Below are 21,567 nucleotides of genomic sequence, written 5' to 3'. Positions count from 1 at the left end.
CCAGGGTTCCTCCAAAGGCTACTAGGGGTTTCTTCAGCATCGGGCAATTTCTGCCTCTCAAATAAGTTCCCACCGACACCATTGATCTTTTTAGCTATCTGTAAGGAAGTAATTCTTCCCAATGACCACAATTGTAAGGACCATTCTTCCCACTGACCATCACACCATTGTATCACGAGTTACAGATTTCTTATTTTTAGCAGGGGTTCCCCCGAGACCGGATAATTATTTCAAGGGTTCCTCTGTGTTGAAAAGGTTCAGAAAGGCTGGGCTAGACTTATGCACATACACACGACCGGACTTTTCGACATCAAAGGTCCGACGGAACGATTCCGGCAGACCATTCGATCATGTGTGGGCTGCAGTGGACTTTCGATTTGCAAAAATCCGACAGACTTTACAAATGGAACATGTTTCAAATTTTTCCGCCGGACCCAGTTCCTACCGAGAAATCCGCTCGTGTGTATGCTAGTCCGATGGACAAAAACCGACACTAGGGCAGCTATTGGCTACTGGCTATGAACTTCCTTATTCTAGTCCGGTCGTACGTCATCACGTTCAAATCTGTCAGACTTTGGTGTGATTGTGTGTGACCATGTCCGTTCATTCGGAAAGTCCGTCAGAACTCCGCCGAAAGTCCGTCGGACCTAGTCCCTCAAAAAGTCCGGCCGTGTGTACGCGGCATAACCTTTGCTGAGGAGCATGTTGTGTGGACAGATGAGAACTGATCTAAAGTTCACTTTAGTGATGAAAGCAAGTTTAATTTATTTGGGTCCGATTGGGAAACATTATGCTCGTAGTCAAACTGGGGAAAGACTGAACCCGAAGTGTGTAAAGAATTCAGTGAAAGGTGGAGGGGGAATCATGGTTTGGGGGATGTTTTCTGCAGCAGGATTTGGGCCTCCTATACATCTACATGAGTGAAGGCAAATGTTTATCAGAACCTTCTTCGAGGACATGTGGTTCCTTCCTTGCGTTCTTCACCCAATCAGCCAGCAATTTTCATGCACGACAATGCCCCGTCACACAGCTAAACGGGTAAAGCAGATCCTTGAAGCTGAAAACATTGAAATAACGAAATGGCCAGTCCAGAGTTCTGACCTAAACCCAATAGAAGACCTCTGGAAAGTCCAAAGTTTTGGCCAAGAAACCCACTACAGTCACCGAAGTGTGCAAGGGACTGGAAGAAGAGTGGAACAAAATCACACCAGGGCCATGTGAGAGACTAGACTAGTGATGTCCTCTGCAAAACAGATGTGCTGAAGCCATTCAAAGTAAGGACCCCCCCCCACACACTTTCTACTAATTGTTGTAACCTTCAAAAATGTTGGTTGTAATCTTGCTCCGCACTACAGTCATTGTTGTTTCTCTCATTTTCATCATTGCGTTTTCTGCAAAATAACGTTTTTTTTTTGTTGACGTGCCTTGGTTATTTTGAAAAAACGCTGTTCTATTAGCATGGTATGGCCACAACAAAAATTCCATCAAATGTTAAGCAATGAAGATTACATTATTTCTGAAAAAAACACAAGTGTTCATAAATTGTTCTCTAATTTTGATCTGCGGAATGTATACTTTATACAGTTATCAGAATATCATTTTTTTCTCATTAAGAAAGAGGGGCCATGGATGGCAAGGTTGAATCTTCAGTTTATTGTGATGTTCACCTAACCGAAGGAAAGTAATGAAAAATTCCATAGCTGTGAACGTGAGTCACACACTACAGGCTGTACTGTTCGGAGATGGACACTGTTGCGTTGCTCTTGGGCAGTGGTCATCAACCCTGTCCTCAGGGTCCACTAATACAGGCCATACATGGTCGAATTTCGAACGAATTTTCTTTTCAAAATCAGAAAATTCATTTTTTTTTGTGATCCGATGATGCCACCATTGATTTTCGAAATTCGGCCGACCAAGCCTTCAATTTCACCTCATGTTGTTACAGAAAATAATTTTCTTGGCCGGGAATCTTCTTTTCTCTCCGTAAATTTTCTTTTATCTCCGTAAATTTTCTTTTCTTATTACATTTCTCACACGATTCTCCCATCATTGATTAGAAAATCGTAAATTTTTCAAAAAATTTCCAACATGTCCGATTCCTCAAATTTTATTTCCGCACGAAAATCGTCTGTTGCTGCAGCCCACTAATGGTGCGAAATTCATACGAAAATTCTTAGATACGATTTTCGAAAGAAAATTCTTTCGAAATTCGAACAGTGTATGGCCGGCATAACAGGCCAGGTTTGCAAGATAATTGAAATACATCACAGGTGATATCATTTGCTGCTCAGTGATTGCAGTATTCTAGTCTGCATCTCCCCAAGGTAATACATAAAACCTGGCCTGTTAGTGGGCCCTGAGGACAGGGTTGATGACCACTGCTCTTGGGGGACGCTTGCTTTTCAGTGGCCAACCAAGTCCAGAGTGTCTTCTGTCTCATGGTGCAGATTTTACTGGTCTGGCAAATGTGTTCCTGTTCCTTCATTTAAATTGGTGTACAGAGATATACACTCACTGGCCACTTTATTAGGTAAAGTACCGGGTTGGACCACCCTTTACCTTCAGAACTGCCTTCATACTTCATGGCATAGATTAAACAAGGTATTGGAGACATTCCTCAGAGGTTTTGGTCCATAGTGACACTATAGCATCACACAGTTGCTGCAGATTTGTCGGCTGCACATCCATGATGTGAATTTCCCGTTCCACCACATCCTAAAGGTGCTCTATTGGATTGAGATCTGGTGAGTGTGGAGGTCATTGGAGTACAGTGACCTTCTTGTCATGTTCAAGAAACCAGTGGTGAGATGATTGGAGCTTTGTGACATGGTGCATTATCCTGCTGGAAGGAGCCATCAGAAGATGGGGACACTGTAGTCATAAAGGGATGGACATGGTCAGCAACAATACTCAGGTAGGCCGGGGCATTTAAACGGTGCTCAATTGGTACTAAGGGGGCCAAAATGTGCCAAGAAAATATCCCCCACACCTTTACACCACCCCCACCAGCCTGAACCGTTGATACAAGGCAGGATGGATCCATGTTTTCATGTGGTTTACGCCAAATTCTGACCCGACCATCTGAATGTCGCACCTTAAATTGAGACTCATCAGACCAGGCAACGTTTTTCCAATCTTCTATTGTCCAAATTGGGTAAACCTGTGCAAATTGTAGCCTTGGTTTCCTGTTCTTAGCTGACAGGAGTAGCACTCGGTGTGGTCTTCTGCTTCTGTAGCCCAACTGTGCTTTCAGAGATGGTATTCTGCATAACTTGGTTGTAACACGTGGTTATGTGAGTTACTGTTGCCTTTATATCATCTCAAGCCAGTCTGCCCATTCTCCTCTGACAATAACAAAGCATTTTCTTCCTCACAACTGCTGCTCACTGGATATTTTCTCTTTTTTTGACCATTCTCTATAAACCTGAGAGATGGTTGTGTGTGAAAATCCCAGTAGATTAGCAGTTTTTGAAATACACAGACCAGCCCGTCTGGCACCAACAACCATGCCACATTCAAAGTCAATGGAGGCTGGGTTCACAGATGAACCGCATGCGGCTCACAGCAGGGGTCCAGTGCGTCCTGGTTCACCGTTTTCAGGTCTGATTTCAGCCAAAATGGCTGAATTCGGACCTGAAACGGACCAAAAGACGCACAGCATCTTTGTGAAAAATCGCACTGGACCCGCTACGGAGATATATGAACAGGCTCCATAGAGAGCCGGTCAAAATCTCCTGCTATTGCGAATTGGATGCGGAGAACCACATCCAATTCACAATGATGTGAACCCAGCCTAAATCCCCTTTCTTCCCCAATCTGATGCTCAGTTTCAACTTCAGCAAGTCGTCCAGATGCCTAAATGCGTTGTGTTGCTGCTACTGTATGTGATTGGCTGATTAGCAATTTGTGTTACCAAGCAATTGAAAAGGTGTACCTAATAAAGTGGCCGGCGAGTGTAATTCTTCCCATACTTTAGCATTTTGCTGAAGAAAATCAATAGAACAGCACAGGGCAATGAAGGTTTACAAGTCTGGTAACCCATAGCGACCGAAAAGCATATAGTTATACGAGTTATATGACTCCAAAAAGCTGAAAATTGATTGGTTGCTATAGGTTGCCTCTCTCTAGACATCACATTCGTCATCCGTACCACTTATAGAATGAGTGTGAGCATTAAATAACATTTCATTTGCTGGAGATACGGGGGAACTCGCTTACAGTTGTCTTGGTTGCTATGGTAATATTGCTTCAGCAAAGAGAAGGCCGCAGGACTGTACCATTTCTTGGGTTGGAGGAAGTTTGCATCGATTATTCACAAATAAATACATGGAGAAATGTTTACATTCCTTAAAGTGGACCCCCCCCCCCCACCCCCATCTAAAAACACCAAGTAGAGGCAATAAGAAATGATATATTGAAGATACTTACCTTATACTTACCTTACACCCCAGCTTTTGGTTGTTTGCCGGAAGCGCTGGTCGTGTCACCGAGTTCCCAGGAAAGCTGAGTATCCCAAAACTCTGCATGTACATCCGGCCATATGGATATAGGTAACCTGTGTAATGGAAATGTAGGAGGCAATGTGGGTATCAGAGAAGGATGAGATATAAGAAAGTTCTCTCCCATTTGTGCAACAACTGTTGCTGCTTGTGACAGATTAATTTATGTGTTGGAAACACGTACATTCATTTTTAGCATGGAGGCATAGTGGGGATAAGTGCTGAGGTTAAAGTGTCCTTCCTAGACACTCTGTGCCTGTTCAATCCCAGGGCTACGCAGTCAGCACCCTAGCAACCAGTGATGCTGGGAGGCTGACAGCATCCTAGCAACCAGTGACACTGTGAGGCTGACAGCATCCTAGCAACCAATGACACTGGGAGGCTGACAGCATCCTAGCAATCAGTGACACTGGGAGGCTGACAGCATCCCAGCAACCCGTGATACTGGGAGGCTGACAGCATCCTAGCAACCAGTGACACTGGGAGGCTGACAGCATCCTAGCAATCAGTGACACTGGGAGGCTGACAGCATCCTAGCAACCAATAACACTGGGAGGCTGACAGCATCCTAGCAATCAGAGAAGGATGAGATATAAGAAAGTTCTCTCCCATTTGTGCAACAACTGTTGCTGCTTGTGACATTAATTTATGTGTCGGAAACACGTACATTCATTTTTAGCATGGAGGCATAGTGGGGATAAGTGCTGAGGTTAAAGTGTCCTTCCTAGACACTCTGTGCCTGTTCATTTCCAGGGCTACGCAGTCAGCACCCTAGCAACCAGTGATGCTGGGAGGCTGACAGCATCCTAGCAACCAGTGACACTGTGAGGCTGACAGCATCCTAGCAACCAATGACACTGGGAGGCTGACAGCATCCTAGCAATCAGTGACACTGGGAGGCTGACAGCATCCTAGCAACCCGTGATACTGGGAGGCTGACAGCATCCTAGCAACCAGTGACACTGGGAGGCTGACAGCATCCTAGCAACCAGTGACACTGGGAGGCTGACAGCATCCTTGCAATCAGTGACACTGTGAGGCTGACAGCACCCTAGCAACTAATGACACTGTGAGGCTGACAGCATCCTAGTAATCAGTAAAACTGTGAGACTGTCAGCATCCTAGCAACCAAAAACACTGGGAGGCTGACAGCACCCTAGCAATCAGTGACACTGAGAGGCTGACAGCATCCTAGCAATCAGTGACACTGGGAGGCTGACAGCATCCTAGCAACCAATAACACTGGGAGGCTGACAGCATCCTAGCAATCAGTGACACTGGGAGGCTGACAGCATCCTAGCAACCAATAACACTGGGAGGCTGACAGCATCCTAGCAATCAGTGACACTGGGAGGCTGACAGCTTCCTAGCAACCAATAACACTGGGAGGCTGACAGTATCCTAGCAATCAGTGACACTGGGAGGCTGACAGCATCCTAGCAACCCGTGATACTGGGAGGCTGACAGCATCCTAGCAACCAGTGACACTGGGAGGCTGACAGCATCCTAGCAACCAGTGACACTGGGAGGCTGACAGCATCCTAGCAACCAGTGACACTGGGAGGCTGACAGCACCCTAGCAACTAATGACACTGTGAGGCTGACAGCATCCTAGTAATCAGTAAAACTGTGAGACTGTCAGCATCCTAGCAACCAAAAACACTGGGAGGCTGACAGCACCTTAGCAATCAGTGACACTGAGAGGCTGACAGCATCCTAGCAACCAATAACACTGGGAGGCTGACAGCATCCTAGCAATCAGTGACACTGGGAGGCTGACAGCATCCTAGCAACCAATAACACTGGGAGGCTGACAGCATCCTAGCAACCAATAACACTGGGAGGCTGACAGCATCCTAGCAATCAGTGACACTGGGAGGCTGACAGCTTCCTAGCAACCAATAACACTGGGATGCTGACAGTATCCTAGCAATCAGTGACACTGGGAGGCTGACAGCATCCTAGCAACCAATAACACTGGGAGGCTGACAGCATCCTAGCAATCAGTGACACTGGGAGGCTGACAGCATCCTAGCAACCAATAACACTGGGAGGCTGACATCATCCTAGCAATCAGTAAAACTGTGAGGCTGACAGCATCCTAGCAATCAGTGACCCTGTGAGGCTGTCAGCATCCTAGCAACCAGTGACACTGTTTGGCTGACAGCATTCTAGCAACCAGTGACATGAAAGCAGAGGGGTGATGCAGTCCTGCTTTTTCCAGAACTACATTTTTCTGGTTTTCTTATTTTAGAAATGGTTGTAAATCACTAGGTGCCTTTTTTTTCTGACCTGCCAGGTAAAGCCATAATGTGCTAATATGCATTGCAAACTAGCACATTACGTGAAACTTACCTGAAAATGAAGCATTCCAGCAATGCGATGTCAGCGTTGGAGGCCTCTTCCATCTTCACCCATCTTCCTTCTGAGTCTGTGTACTCTGGCAGTGTGCCTGGCTGGAGCTGCGATAACGTCACTCCTGCGCATGCGCGGGAGCTGCCGTTTACGGCACAGTATTCTGAAGGAACGTCCGGGTGGCTGTTCCATCAGAGCGCATGCGCCGATGATGTCATAGGCTGCATATATAGTTAATATCTCCTAAACCATGCACGTTTAGGATATATTTGCAGTACCTAAGGCCCCTTTCACACGGGCGGATAGAATGGTGCTTTTAGCTGCGGATTTTCTTCATTTCTACCGCAGCTAAAAGCACACAATGCTTTCCTATGGCCCCATTCACACACAGCGTTTAGCGGCGATTTCGTTACATGCGGTTCGGTGCGAATAGAAAAAATAGAATTGTATGCGTCCAGGTGCGATGTAGCGCAGCTATAAGCACATAACCGCAGGTAATCGCAGTCTTTTGTGTCAATTGCGGCCAGCAGCGTGAAAGAAGAAAAAAAAAACCCGGAAGCACATCCTATACAGCAGGTGTACCTGGGAAATGACACAGGAAGTTGAGAGGGATGAAAGGGGAGAAGACAGCATGGCGGCAAGAGACATCTCACACGAGGCCATCATCGCACTGGTGCAAGCCCGACCAGAGTTATGGGACTCAGAATGCCCAAGAAATGCAGACCGAGTGCTGAAGAGAGCAAAGTGGGAGGAAGTCTACAAATATGTCACACCGAACTGGGACGAGATGTCTGCAACTGAACAGGATAACCGAGGTGAGTGCAAGGTTTGTTGTGTCTATGCAGCAGGGTACACATGCATCCTAGTAAAGATTTTACCCCCTAATGACCAGGCCATTGTATGTTTTTTATATATTGCAGGAAAGGAGGTTTACACACGTTGGAGGTCCCTGCGCGACCGTTACAAAAAAGAAGTCAACAAAGAGAAGGCTGCGGAGAGAAGCGGAGCACCCTCAACTCGTCGCAGGCCTAACCCCCATGCAGAGGCTTTGTCTTTTTTGAGGCGCACCACTGAGATGCGCACGTAAGTATATCCATTTATTTTACTTAGCGATTTGGCATATTCATGTTCACTTTTTTTTTAAACGTGTAATCTTTATTGTTACCTAGAACTGTGTCAAGTGTCCCTGTGAGAGCAAGCGCAAGGCGCGAAAGTTCGTCGCCATCACCATCAGGAGACGCTGACACCAGTCAAGAAACCACAGAGACAGTGTCATCCCAAGAATATCATCCATCCACTCAAGAACCTGCGGTATGTATTTTAAAAATGTCACAATTTCTGTCCACAAAAGACGTTACATTTTGAAAAGGCAGCTGGTGTTGGCACAAATGTTGTAGAAACAACAACGACTTGTTTTTTGGGCAAGGTGTGACTTGTTCTTCTGGCTTTGGAGGTCTTCAGTGAGATCAGGTTTTTGCAACAAAACAAGTACCTGTGTGTGATCTATTCTAAACAGGTGCTGCAATATTTGTGCAAGCCATCATATGCTGTTCAGTGTGACCTCAGTATCAGATGCATAATCTATATATTATAATATTGCAGGCAAATCCAGATAGGAGAGTCCGGTCTACTACTACCACCCGTCGAACACGTACTCAACAAGAGACACCTTTTGAGGAATATTTCAACCGTATCATTGAAGAAATGAGAAACCAATCACAAAACCAGGCAAAAGATGATGAATTCCTCAACATCTCAGACCCCGATGTTATGTTTTTAAGAATGTTGCTTTGTGTAATCAGGGAGATTCCTGCAGATAAGCGCACTGAGGTCAGGGGTGATATACATGCCTATTTAACGTATATTGTGTCCGCTTGCAAAGAGCAACGCCCATATCCTAAATTTCAGCCATGGGCTATGGGTTTTAATTCACCTAGTGGGTCTTTCAGTAGACCAATGCCCAGTCAGCAGTGCCATGACACAACATCTGCCATTAACCCTTATGTAGGACCCCCACCACTGTATACATCTTACCCGTCTAATCCTGGTTACCAAAGGATGCATGTGCAGCCACACCCAGTGTCTTCACCCTCATCTTCCCATTCAGGATCACCCATAGATGTTGGCAGTGAACCAAGCCATTCTTCCCTGCGTAACCCTAATTATTCAATATATGAAAACTTATAGTATTCCTATGGCAGTGATATGACGGTTGTATTTTTCTTGTTGTGTAATGTTACTTAATGTTTTACCTACACTACTTTAATGTTTTACCTACACGAACTAATGTTTACAACAAACCCCAGATTCCTCCATGTACACTGAACTGTACGCACAGAAGAATCTCCCACTGTCCCAAGCTTATACATGTTGCTACTTGGCCCCACTTGCTCTCACAATACCTGAACTTTCTGATTGGGTGCTAGCATTGTTTAGGTTGAGAGACTTGGCCCAGTGGGAGATTACCCCATCTACACAGTGGAGTGTACATGGCGACATCTTTTGCACTTTCTCCATCTAGCCAAATATTTCAGAACTGTTTACCGCACTCAGTGCCCATCTTTGGCCCCTTTCACACGGGGCGGATCAGTAATGATCTGCCCCGTGATGATCCGCTCGCTCAGCGGGATTGCTCCGTTGTCCCCGCTGAGCCGGCTGCGGACAGGGCGGTCTCCGCACACTGTGCAGGGACCGCCCTGTCAGCTCTCCACTCTCCTCTATGGTGATCGGACGAGCACGGACTGTCTGTCTGTGTCCATCCGATCGGCTCTGCAGACGGATAGAATAGGTTTTTACTCCGTCTGCAGAATCGGACTGTTGCGGAGGCGGACGATATCGGGTGCCACCGCAATTGTCCGATTCTGTAGACGGAGGGAAATCCAATTTTTCTAGCCATCTGCAGAGCGGATTGGATCTACACGGACAGATGGTACGTGCTCTTCCGATCCCCATAGAAGAGAACAGAGAGCTCACAGGGCACAGTGTGCCGGGACAGCCCTGTCTGCCACCGGCTCAGTGGGGACAATGGAACAATCCCTGCCGACCAAGCGGATCTTCACGGGACGGATCATTACTGATCTGCCCTGTGTGAAAGGGGCCTGACAGCACTTCAGGAATACTGTAACCTTTTTTTTTTTTTACGGGGGGTAGTGGGGGATATTTTGTGGACTCGTTATCTGTTGCACTTGAAATTCAATACTTTAAACTAAAAGGAGATTTTATATATATATCTCTATATATATATATATATAGATCTCTATATATATCTCTCTATATATATCTCTATATATATATATATATATATATATATATATATATATATATATATATATATATATATATATATATTCCAAAGGAATTAAAAAACATTTTTCTATACTTGCAAGCATTCAATGTTTTTGTAAGGTTTTTCTATTTTTTTTATACACCCTGTGCAGTGCAGGAATACTGTAACCTTTTTTTTTTTGTGGGGTAGTGGGGGATATTTTGTGGACTCGTTATCTGTTGCACTTGAAATTCAATACTTGAAACTAAAAGGAGATTTTATATATATATATTCCAAAGTAATTAAAAAACATTTTTCTATACTTGCAAGCATTCAATGTTTTTGTAATGTTTTTCAATTTTTTAAATACGCCCTGTGCATTGCAAAAGATAGAAATAAAAACAATTTAAATTGTTGAAAATTGTCGACTACTTTATTTAAGGCAAACGTGAAAACTGACACAAAAACCTGAAATATGTGATGAAAAAAACATGCAACAATGGTTAAAAATTTATACATAGTCCAATTGCCATGGCAGCTGTCCATCTTCACTCAAAAAATAATCAGTGAAATGTTCACGGACTTGTAGGGCCTGATTACTTGGACGAGTGCCAGTAACAGGACCTATGGGTTCCTCATAAACAGGGGTTTCGGTGGCCACGATCTCCTTACCCCTCAAAAAATTGTGGAGAACACAACTCGCTAGAACCACATTGACGGCATGCTCAACTTCCAGATGCATGGCTGTCATCAAAACACGCCATTTGGCAGCGCAAATGCCAAATGCGCACTCCACCATTCTTCGAGCTCTGCTGAGTCTATAGTTAAAAATTCGCCTCCTGGCAGTGAGACCATGCCTGGTATAGGGCCTTAGCAGGTGCGTGGTTAAGGCAAATGCCTCATCTCCCAGCACTACAAGTGGAAGATCTGGTCCAGTAGTACCAGGGAGAGGCCTTGACTGTGGCACCTGAAATTCGCCATGTTGAAAACGCCGCCCCATTATGGAATTTCTGAAAATTCTCGAATCTCCAGAACTCCCATACGCTCCAACATCCACAGCGATGAACTTCATATTTGCATCGCTGAGTCCCAGAAGCACAATAGAAAAGTATTTCTTATAATTGAAAAAGCGGGAACCGGATTTTGGAGGCTTGATGAGCCGGATGTGTTTCCCATCTAATGCCCCAATGCAGTTTGGGAAGTTGGTCTTCTCCCAAAATTCCTCCGCTATTTCCTCCCACAGACTGGATGTTGGCTCCGGCATGACTGATGTTCTCAGTTCTTCCCAGATGACATAACAGGTATCATGCACAATGGTGGATACGGTGGAAATTCCCATCAGAAATTGATGATGGAGGGAGGTGAAACTGGCACCAGTGGCAAGGTATCTGCAATACAAAATTGATAACAATTCAGAAAATATAAAATATAGTAAAATAAAAAAAAAAAAAAAAAAATCAATATACATATGGAGTTCTACATGGTAACAAATAAACATCAGCATCTATATAAGCTGATGACTTTTAACACATTGCAGCCCAAAGATAAATCCCTCGGCTCTGGTAGTAGGTGCTGGCATCCAAACAGGAAGCCTGGTGGTGGGTTGGTCTAGTACAAAATATTATTTGGTGGTACCTTGCTTGTTAATGCAAAACTCTGCCTTTGTGTTCAGAGCTCACCTACATAATGAGAAACTACTGAAATTTGATGATGTTTCCTATTTGCAAAAAATAAAACTGACTGTGCAAGGCACGATAGATAGTTTTCAAGGATAAAAAATAATGGTAATGGGAGTAATGTGCGAAAAATCGCTGTTGTGATATAGATTAGGTTATAGATTCATCTATATATATATATATATATATATATATATATATATATATATATATATATATATATACATATACATATACATACATACATACACACACACTATTGCCAATATTGCCTAAGCCTGCATGTACATGAATTTAAGCATTTGTTCAACATATGGAAAACCTACCTTAACGTAAGTAACAGCCGTTCTTCTGGACTAATGCTTCTTCGCATATTGGTCGTGGTTCTGGTCAGGCGTCCTCTAACAAGTCCCAACAGCTCATCGAAGCATGCCACCGACATCCTGGTGTAATTGTGGAACTTGTCCCCATGAGTCCTCAGCTCACCGAACATGAGGGCAAAGTAGCCGATCGATAGGCGCTGAGACGTTAGGGGATGGACCCAGTAACGACGAGGACGTCGCCTACTCTGGATCGCTCTTCTTCTCTTCATCCTCATCATCAGCAAAATGAGCATTGCAAGCAAACTACCCATATTTGCATTCATTTTTCAAAAAAACTGGCACAAAACTCAGCACTCCTCTCCACTCCTGCAAAACTCCAACACACACTCAGCCAGAGAACAAAGAAACAGGTTTAAATATAGAGGACTGCAATGCATCATGGGTACATTCCAGGGAACAAAAACATAAATAAATAAAAGGGTTGCTATGGGAATAAAAACTGCAGTTAAACGCAACCGCATAAAAACGCATGTAAACGCATGTAAACGCTGGTAAACGCACTGTGCAAACGCAGCTGATCGCTGTGCCTGGAGCCTTGAATTTTGTAGAAAAAAATAAACATGATTCCTGCGGCAGAACAGCCGCCCGTGTGAAAGGGGCCTAAAGGTACTATAGTGCCTCATCCCTCTCTAATACACACAGTGCCCCATCCCTCTCTAATACACACAGTGCCCCATCCCTCTCTAATACACACAGTGCCTCATCCCTCTCTAATACACACAGTGCCCCATCCCTCTCTAATACACACAGTGCCCCATCCTTCTCTAATACACACAGTGCCTCATCCCTCTCTAATACACACAGTGCCTCATCCCTCTCTAATACACACAGTGCCCCATCCCTCTCTAATACACACAGTGCCCCATCCCTCTCTAATACACACAGCGCCCCATCCCTCTCTAATACACACAGTGCCCCATCCCCTCTCTAATACACACAGTGCCTCATCCCTCTCTAATACACACGGTGCCTCATCCCTCTCTAATACACACGGTGCCTCATCCCTCTCTAATACACATGGTGCCCCATCCCTCTCTAATACACAGGGTGCCCCATCCCTCTCTAATACACAGGGTGCCCCATCCCTCTCTAATACACACAGTGCCCCATCCCTCTCTAATACACACAGTGCCTCATCCCTCTCTAATACACACAGTGCCCCATCCCTCTCTAATACACACAGTGCCCCGTCCCTCTCTAATACACACAGTGCCTCATCCCTCTCTAATACACACGGTGCCTCATCCCTCTCTAATACACACGGTGCCCCATCCCTCTCTAATACACACAGTGCCCCATCCCTCTCTAATACACACGGTGCCCCATCCCTCTCTAATACACACAGTGCCTCAGGATGGGGCACTGTGCAAAGTTGGTGCGACTTGAAGTCATACAGATATGAATGGCTATCATTGGGAATCATGGGGTACGACTTGTCATGCGACTCTGATATCCAAAGTCACAGGGAAAGTGTGAAAGGGGCCTAAAGTTGTCTTGTTGGGTTTTTTTTTTTATTGAATTTTTAATGCCATCCTCATGAGAATCATTAAATGAGCATCACCAGTTTAAAAGATCCGTATTTTCAGTTATCTTTTTCAGTAAATGTTAAACTTTAAACACAATCAGAAGATGAAATGCCAGAAAAAATTGGATCTAACTTGCGGGAAATTAGGATTTTAATTGTGCGGTGGTGATTGGGTATCAGGGATATCTGTAGGGTGAATCCTCAGACTGCTTTCATCACACTCAAGGAACATTAGGATTCATAATCATGATACAGATTGTCTAGCTAATGCAACAAGTAAATTCCAATGCAGGAGGGTTTGGATTCAGCCGGCCTCCCCCCACCTTGTGAAAGTGGTTGGAGCCGTGTCTCTGGGCTCTGCCACCTTTGTACTGTGAGAAAGGTCTGTGGGGTTATCTGGAAGAATGGAGGTCAGCAGATTTGGACAAACACAAAGGCTGACAATGTTTTTGTTCTATTCTGAAGAATTCACAGACTACATCATGCATGAGCAGCAGGAATTCCCCAAAACTGCGCCCGCCTCGCTCACAGCTGGCATGTCTGCACTTCTTAAAGGGAAAAGGGGGCTTTTATGTTTTTGTTTTTTGTTATAATCGTAAATGTGGTCTTAATGAAAATATATTGTCACTACCTACTGTATATTTTTAAAGAGGAAGTAAACCCTGATGGGTTTACTTCCTCTTTCATTCCCTGCAAAGATAAAGCATAATGGACTACTATGCATCGCATAGTAGTCCATTATGTGTCACTTACCTGACACAGGAGCCAGCAAAGTCACCGCTGTCCCCTGTAGTTCCGAGCATCCATCTTCTTGGTGGGTCTCCGTGGGTCTCGCTGCTGTGATTCGCCGGAGCAGCGATGACGTCATCCCTGCGCACGGGAACCGACACTCGCGGCATATCGCAGCAATCTGCGGCTTACCCAGTGCGCCTGCGCGACGCTGTCTACGGCACATGCGCCGTAGACAGCGGTGGCTGTCTTCAGGTAAATATCTCCTAAACCGTATAGGTTTGGGAGATATTTCTTGCACCTACAGGTAAGCCTTAATCTAGGCTTATCTGTAGGTCAAAGTGGTTTGTAAGGGTTTACAACCACTTTAAAAGTTTCTGAATAGTTTGCTGCCTATTTACTACAGGAATAGTACCGACAATTTATGCAGAGCTTTACATTAACATTTACTGTACATTGATATCAGTCCCTGCTAGAGCTGCACGATTCTGGCCAAAATGAGAATCATGATTTTTTTTGCTTAGAATAAAAAGACCACGATTCTCGCTTGGTAAAATCTTTCACGTTATACAAACAAAATTAGGCTGATTTTACTGTTTTTTTTTTATTAATTAAAGTGTATTTTTTTTTCCCAAAAAATTGCATTTGAACGACTGCTGCATAAATACAGTGTGACATAACATATTGCAACAACCACCATTTTATTCTCAAGGGGCTCTACTGAAAAAAAAATTAAAAAAAAAATATATATATATATATATATATATATATATATATATATATATATATATATATAGATATATATAGATATATATAGATATATATATAGATATATATATAGATATATATAGATATATATATATATATATATATATTTTTTTTAATGCACTTAATACACTAAACCTTTTTCTGACATTTGTTAGTTTCAAGTTAAAATAATATATATATTTTTTTGTTAGAAAATTACTTAGAACCCCCAAAAATTATATATATATATAATGGGCGAGCTGCGGTAGGCGGCGCACATCGGGTGGGGGGGGGGCGGTTTTGCCCTTTCCGCTGCTTGGGATAACAGTCGAGCCTAGCCGCATCGGTTGTTATCATAAGAAAGCCGACCATCGGCTCTAAGCCCACGTACACACGGTCGGAGATTTTAGCAACCAAATCCGTCGGATTTTGCCCGTCGGATTTAGTCCGACATATTGTGTCCGAAACTGTTGCATACACACGGTCGGGCCAAGTTGGCGAAAAATCCGATCTTTCAGAACATGATGACGTAATTTCGTTACGATGGGACTACATTCAGGCCAGTAGCCAATAGCTTTGATGTAGGAATTTGATCTGAGCATGCGTGGCACTTGGTCCGATCAAAATGCTCTACACATGATCGGATTAGGTCCATCCGGCCCAGTTGGTCGGGAAATATTTCCAACATGTTGGAAAATTGGGTCGGACGGAGATTCGGACGGAATCAGTCCGATGCATACAACACACAGTCGGATTATCTGACGACATGGTCCGATAAGACTCATTCCGACAGATTCTCCGAGCATGTGTACAAGGGCTAAGCACCAGTTCACACCATAGAAATGCAGATGCTTTAGTGCATGCGTGTTTTTGGTGCGTTTTTGATGCAGTCCGGTGCATTTTTCCCCTCTCTTCTTTCTTAAGCTAAAGTAAGGACGTGTGTTCCAGTGCGTTTTTTGTGTACAGGTGCATTCCAGTGTTTTTTGATGCTTTTTGCAGCGTTTCAGTACAGTCCAGTGCAGGAAAAATGCGGCATGTTCTACTTTTTTTTTCTGGAACTGGAACGCACTGGAACTGCAAGCACTGGTGTGAACTGTGCCATTAAAAAGCATATAACCTACTTTCCATGCGTTTTTAATGCAGAAAAAAAACGCAGTGGACTGCATGTGGTGTGAACTGGCTCTAAAAAATGGTACCGGGGCTGCAGCCATCACAACCCGGACAGTACAACCCCTTCAAGCCAAAGGCCACATATTTGCAGTAAGTCAGCGTGAAGGGGTTAATTAGACATCCAGGGTCGCAGCACTGTGTGCCTAACAAGTGTATGTGTGCTGATTTTACAGACTGCTTGGCTTTTCTTCCTGATTTCAGCTCTGAACGGTAAGGCCTCTTTCAGAATTGTGCGACTTGTCCTGCGACTTGAGACTGCAAATTCGCATGACAAGTTGTTCCCCACGATTTCCAAAGATAACCATTCATATCTGTGCGGCTTCAAGTCGTGCCGACTTCAAAGTATTCCCTGTACTACTTTGGTCCAACATTCATGCGAGTTGAGGTCCATAGACCTCACGTTTACACAAGCATTCCCTGAAATTGCGTCAAATTTGCAGTAAGAGGTCCATAGACCTCACGTTTACACAGGCGTTCCCTGAAATCGCGGTAAAGTCAGACGACTTTTAAGTCGCGGCAGTGTGAACGGGGCCTAAGTGAAATCTGTGAGGAAAAAAAAACAGCCGGATTTGTGTGTTGTGCTTACTAAACTTGGCCACAGCAATCAGCAGGCTCACAGCCAAAATCATTGGCTGTGTGCCTGCTGATGAACTTGGTGCTGTGTCCAAGCACCTGTAAACCCGGAAGTTTGGTGTGACAAACCCGCGTGTCATGGTGCCCTGGGGGTGGGGGGGGCCGCCGTCCAGCAGTAAAATGATTGTAAGCTCTAACGAGCGGGGTCCTCTGATCCCTCCTGTATTGAATTGTATTGTAAGTGTACTTTCTGCCCCCATGTTGTAAAGCTCTGCGCAAACTGTTGGCGCTATATAAATCCTGTTTGATAATAATAATAATAATAATAATACTGGCCTGTCGACAAATAGTAAAGCAGAAGGGGTGAATGAGGTTGGTGAGTGAGGTTGGTGACTGAGGTTGGATCAAATACAGGGCTCCCCCTAGTGGTTTTTTGATACATTTCTGTGTTAAATATCATAGCAAAAAAATATGGAATAACAAAAAGCACTTTAGATGTGCGCTTTCTGAAAATGCACGGTACTTTCCCCGCTCAGCCTATTCTGTGTGGGAATTGCAGACACTGATAACAGATTACGGAGTCTTTGTACGAATGAGAAGGAGCCGCCATAGTCCAAGTACAGAACACTGCGCACACTGTGCCTCTGATAATAGAGTTCATGCGGCAGGCTTGACCGATCGCACGCTGCGTCACACAAGAGCGGCGTTTGTCGCGTGTCTAATTTCTCCGTGTAAAGGTCGCAGCAAGAAAACAGGACATTGTGCCGAGGCAGCACCGTGGGGTGCATTATGTAGGGCAGGGAGTACCCTGCGCATCGGCGGCATGGCGGACAGTTCACTGACACGACAAACAAGATTTAATTACTTTCTTAGAAGGTGTGTGTCCTCTCCACAACTCATTACCCGGCTCGCTTAGGAAGCTGGCCTCAGAGAAAACACAGCTTTAGAATAGATAAATAAACCTGCAAATGGAATTTCATCGTACAACAAAGCCACTCAGGATGCTGCGCCACTCCTTAACACTTAAACCCCCCTTCCTGCCCAGACTGATTTTCAGCTATCAGCGCTGCCACTCTTTGAATGACAATTGCGCGGTCATGCTATAGTTTACCCAAATGAAATTTTTATCATCTCTTTCACACAGATGAAGCTTTCTTTTGGTGGTATTTAATGGCTGCTGGGTTTTTTATTTTTTGCTAAGTAAAACAAAAAGGGACCAAAATTTAAAAAAAAGACAAAACTGTTTCATAGTTTGTTATAAAAATTTGAAAACAGGTAATTTTTCTCATTCACTGATGTGCGCTGATGAGGCTGCAACGATGGGCACTGATAGGTGGCACTGATGGGCCCTGATAAGGCAGCACTAATGGGCAATAGGTGGCACTGATAGGCGGCACTAATGGAAACTGATAAGGTGGCACTAATGGGCACTGATAGGTGGCACTGATAAGCACCGATGAGGCGGCACTGATAAGTGGCACTGAGAGGTTGCACTAATGGGCACTGATAGGTGGCACTGATACGCACTGATGAGGCTGCACTGATAAGTGGCACTGATAGGTGGCACTGATACGCACTGCTGAGGCAGCACTGATAAGTGGCACTGAGAGGTGGCATTAATGGGCACTGATAGGCGGCACTGATGGGAACTGATAAGGTGGCACTAATGGACACTGATAGGTGGCACTGATGAAGCGGCACTGAGAGGTGGCACTGATGGTCACTGATGGGTGGCACTGAAGGACACTGATAGGTGGCACTGAAGGGCACTGATAAGCGGCACTGATAGGTGGCACTGATGGGCACTGATAGGGTGCACTGAGCGACACTGGTAGGTGACACTGATAGGCTGCACTGATATGTGGCACTGATTATTAGACAATGATGGGCATCGATTGGCAGCACTGGTGGGCATTGATGGGTGGCACTGTAGGCACTGGTAGGTGGCACTGGTGGGTACTGATAGGTGGCACTGGTAGGTGGCACAGTGGGCACTGGCAGGTGACGCTGGTGGGCACAGCCGCGGCTTTCTGAGTGAGAGACCGATGTCCCTCTGACAGAAGCCGGTGATCGGCTTTTTTTCCCTCGCGCTGACAGCGCGAGGAAAAAAAATGACCGATTACCTATCTTCTGTTTACATCATGTGATCAGCCGTCATTGGCTGACAGCTGATCACGTGGTAGGGGCCCGGGATCGACCCCTTACTCCGATCTGTGATCAGCTGAGTCTCATAGACTCAGTGATCACAGAATGCTCCACAGGGTCGCACAAGTCTGCGCTTGCTCAGGAGAACGTCCATGGACGCCCCCTCCCGGCAATTAAGGCCGGGGCTGCAGCCGTCTTTTGGGCAGCAGTTTACAATTAGGGATGCACGGATATCAGTGCCAATCCCGAGTATTTTCACAAGCACCCACAAAAATGCTCCCGATACCCGAAACCGATACTTTGCGGTGCGATTCGCTTTCATAAAAACGAATAGGTGCAAATTGCGCTGAAATTTGAACAGGAATGTGGAGCGATTCCTGTCCGAATCGCATTGGGTTTCCTGCGCCGCTCCTGTATGAACCCAGGCAATGTGATTTAAAAAAAGATATAAAAAGTGAAAGTGGAGTTCCGCACCCCCAGAAATTTTTTTTAAGTCAGCAGCTACAAATACTGTAGCTGCTGACTTTTAATATATGGACACTTATGCCGCGTACACACGATCAAACAAGCGGGTGGAAAAGTCTGGCAAACTCAAGTCCGCCAGACAATCCCCCCATGTGTAGCCTCTGGCATACTTTTTTGACCCGAAAGTACGGCGGACTTAGAAAGTAGTTTTGCACTCCAATCTTCCCGCCGGACTCGCATTTCGGCCGACAATCCGGCCGTGTGTGTGCCAGTCCGCCGTACTTTTGAAATGAGTGGACTTTTCCCGCCCGGAGAAAAGTCCGCTCATTTCGAGCGGGTCTCCAGGTAGGCGGGGCCCGCGAAGGAGACGTCACTGGCCCCGCCACCTGGTATGGACTTAAAGGGGAACCCTAACGCCGAAAAAAATCGGCGTGGGGGTCCCCCCAGGTCCACATCAGACCCTTGTCCGAGCACGCTACCCGGCCGGCCAGGAACCAGTACCAGGCCGCGTGCCCTTAATATGGGGAGTGCCTTGGGGAAGGGGGGGCCACGTGGCCCCCCCACCCCAAAGCACCTTGTCCCCATGTTGATGAGGACAAGGGCCTCTTTCCGACAGCCCTGGCCGTTGGTTGTCGGGGTCTGCAGGCGAGGGGCAATCGGAATCCGGGAGCCCCCTTTAATAAGGGGGGCCCCCGGATACCGGCCCCCCACCCTATGTGAATGAGTATGGGGTACAATGTACCCCTACCCATTCACCTGCAAAATAAAGTACAAAAAAAACACAACACACAAGATAAAATAGTTTATTGCACAGCTCCGGGGGTCTTCCGTCTTCAGGGGTCTTCTCACCGGACTCCTCCGCTATCTTCTTGTAGCTCTTTTGCTAGCGGAGGAGTCTGGCTTTCTTCCTCGCTGCGGCCGGGGGGCGGCGGCGGCGGCGACAGAAGATCGGGCCACCGCCTATAAAAGAGCTATAAGAAGGCGCGGTGGCCCGGCAGAAGAACCGAAGAGGGGGGACAAGACCCCCGAAGTCGGAAGAAGAGGCCGCGGCGAGGAAGAAAGCCGGACTCCTCCGCTAGCAAAAGAGCTACAAGAAGATAGCAGAGGAGTCCGGCGAGAAGACCCCCGAAGACGGAAGACCCCCGGAGCTGTGCAATAAACTATTTTATCTTGTGTGTTGTGTTTTTTTTGTACTTTATTTTACAGGTGAATGGGTAGGGGTACATTGTACCCCATACTCATTCACATAGGGTGGGGGGCCGGTATCCGGGGGCCCCCTTATTAAAGGGGGCTCCCGGATTCCGATAAGCCCCTCGCCCGCAGACCCCGACAACCAACGGCCAGGGTTGTCGGGAAGAGGCCCTTGTCCTCATCAACATGGGGACAAGGTGCTTTGGGGTGGGGGGGCCGCGCGGCCCCCCTTCCCAAAGGCACCCCCCATGTTGAGGGCACGCGGCCTGGTACAGCTCAGGAGAGGGGGGGCGCTCGCTCGTTCCCCCTTTCCTGGCCGGCCGGGTAGCGGGCTCGGACAAGGGACTGATGTGGACCTGGGGGGACCCCACGCCGATTTTTTTCCGCGTTGGGGTTCCCCTTTAAGTCCATACCAAGTGGCGGGGCCAGCGACGTCTCCTTCACGGGCCCTGCCTACCTGGAGACGCACTCGAAATGAGCGGACTTTCCTCCGCGTGTGTGGGTGAGTCCGTTCATTTCAAAAGTAGGGCGGATAGTACGGCGGACTTAGTATGCTGTATTAGTCTGCTTAAAAAGTGCCGTGTGTGGGCAAGTAGCCTGTTCGGAAAGTCCGACGGACAGTCTGGCGGGAAGTACGCCAGATTAAGTCCGTCGGACAGACGGCTACGTGTGTACGCGGCTTTACCTGTCCAGGAATCCAGCGATGTCGGCACCCGAGCCGGCGTTTCCATCAGCTCTCATTGTCTGTAAGGGAAACAGACAGTGAAGCCTTGCAGCTGCACAGCCGGTTCCCTACTGCACATGTGTGAAGCATGCTGCGCTTTCTGAATGGGCCGGGGGCAGG

General features: G+C 46.1%; 1 protein-coding gene and 1 long non-coding RNA gene across 5 annotated transcripts in view; both read left to right on the top strand.

Moving 5' to 3' along the window:
• Positions 1-21,567, top strand: part of ILDR2 (immunoglobulin like domain containing receptor 2) — a 456,394-nt gene that overhangs the window by 27,917 nt on the left and 406,910 nt on the right. The gene's annotated exons all lie outside the window — the stretch shown is intronic.
• On the top strand, positions 7,830-10,441 carry LOC143981705 (uncharacterized). Its single transcript, XR_013274350.1, has 3 exons — positions 7,830-7,937; positions 8,024-8,165; positions 8,457-10,441. It is a non-coding gene; the product is annotated as an uncharacterized LOC143981705 (long non-coding RNA).

This window comes from Lithobates pipiens, unplaced genomic scaffold (genome assembly GCF_037356315.1).
Source record: "Lithobates pipiens isolate NorthernLeopardFrog02 unplaced genomic scaffold, aLitPip1_a1.2 Scaffold_16, whole genome shotgun sequence".
NCBI classification, from domain to species: domain Eukaryota; kingdom Metazoa; phylum Chordata; class Amphibia; order Anura; family Ranidae; genus Lithobates; species Lithobates pipiens.
Note: the sequence above shows the minus strand (reverse complement) of the source record. Positions and strands in the feature narration are given on the sequence as shown.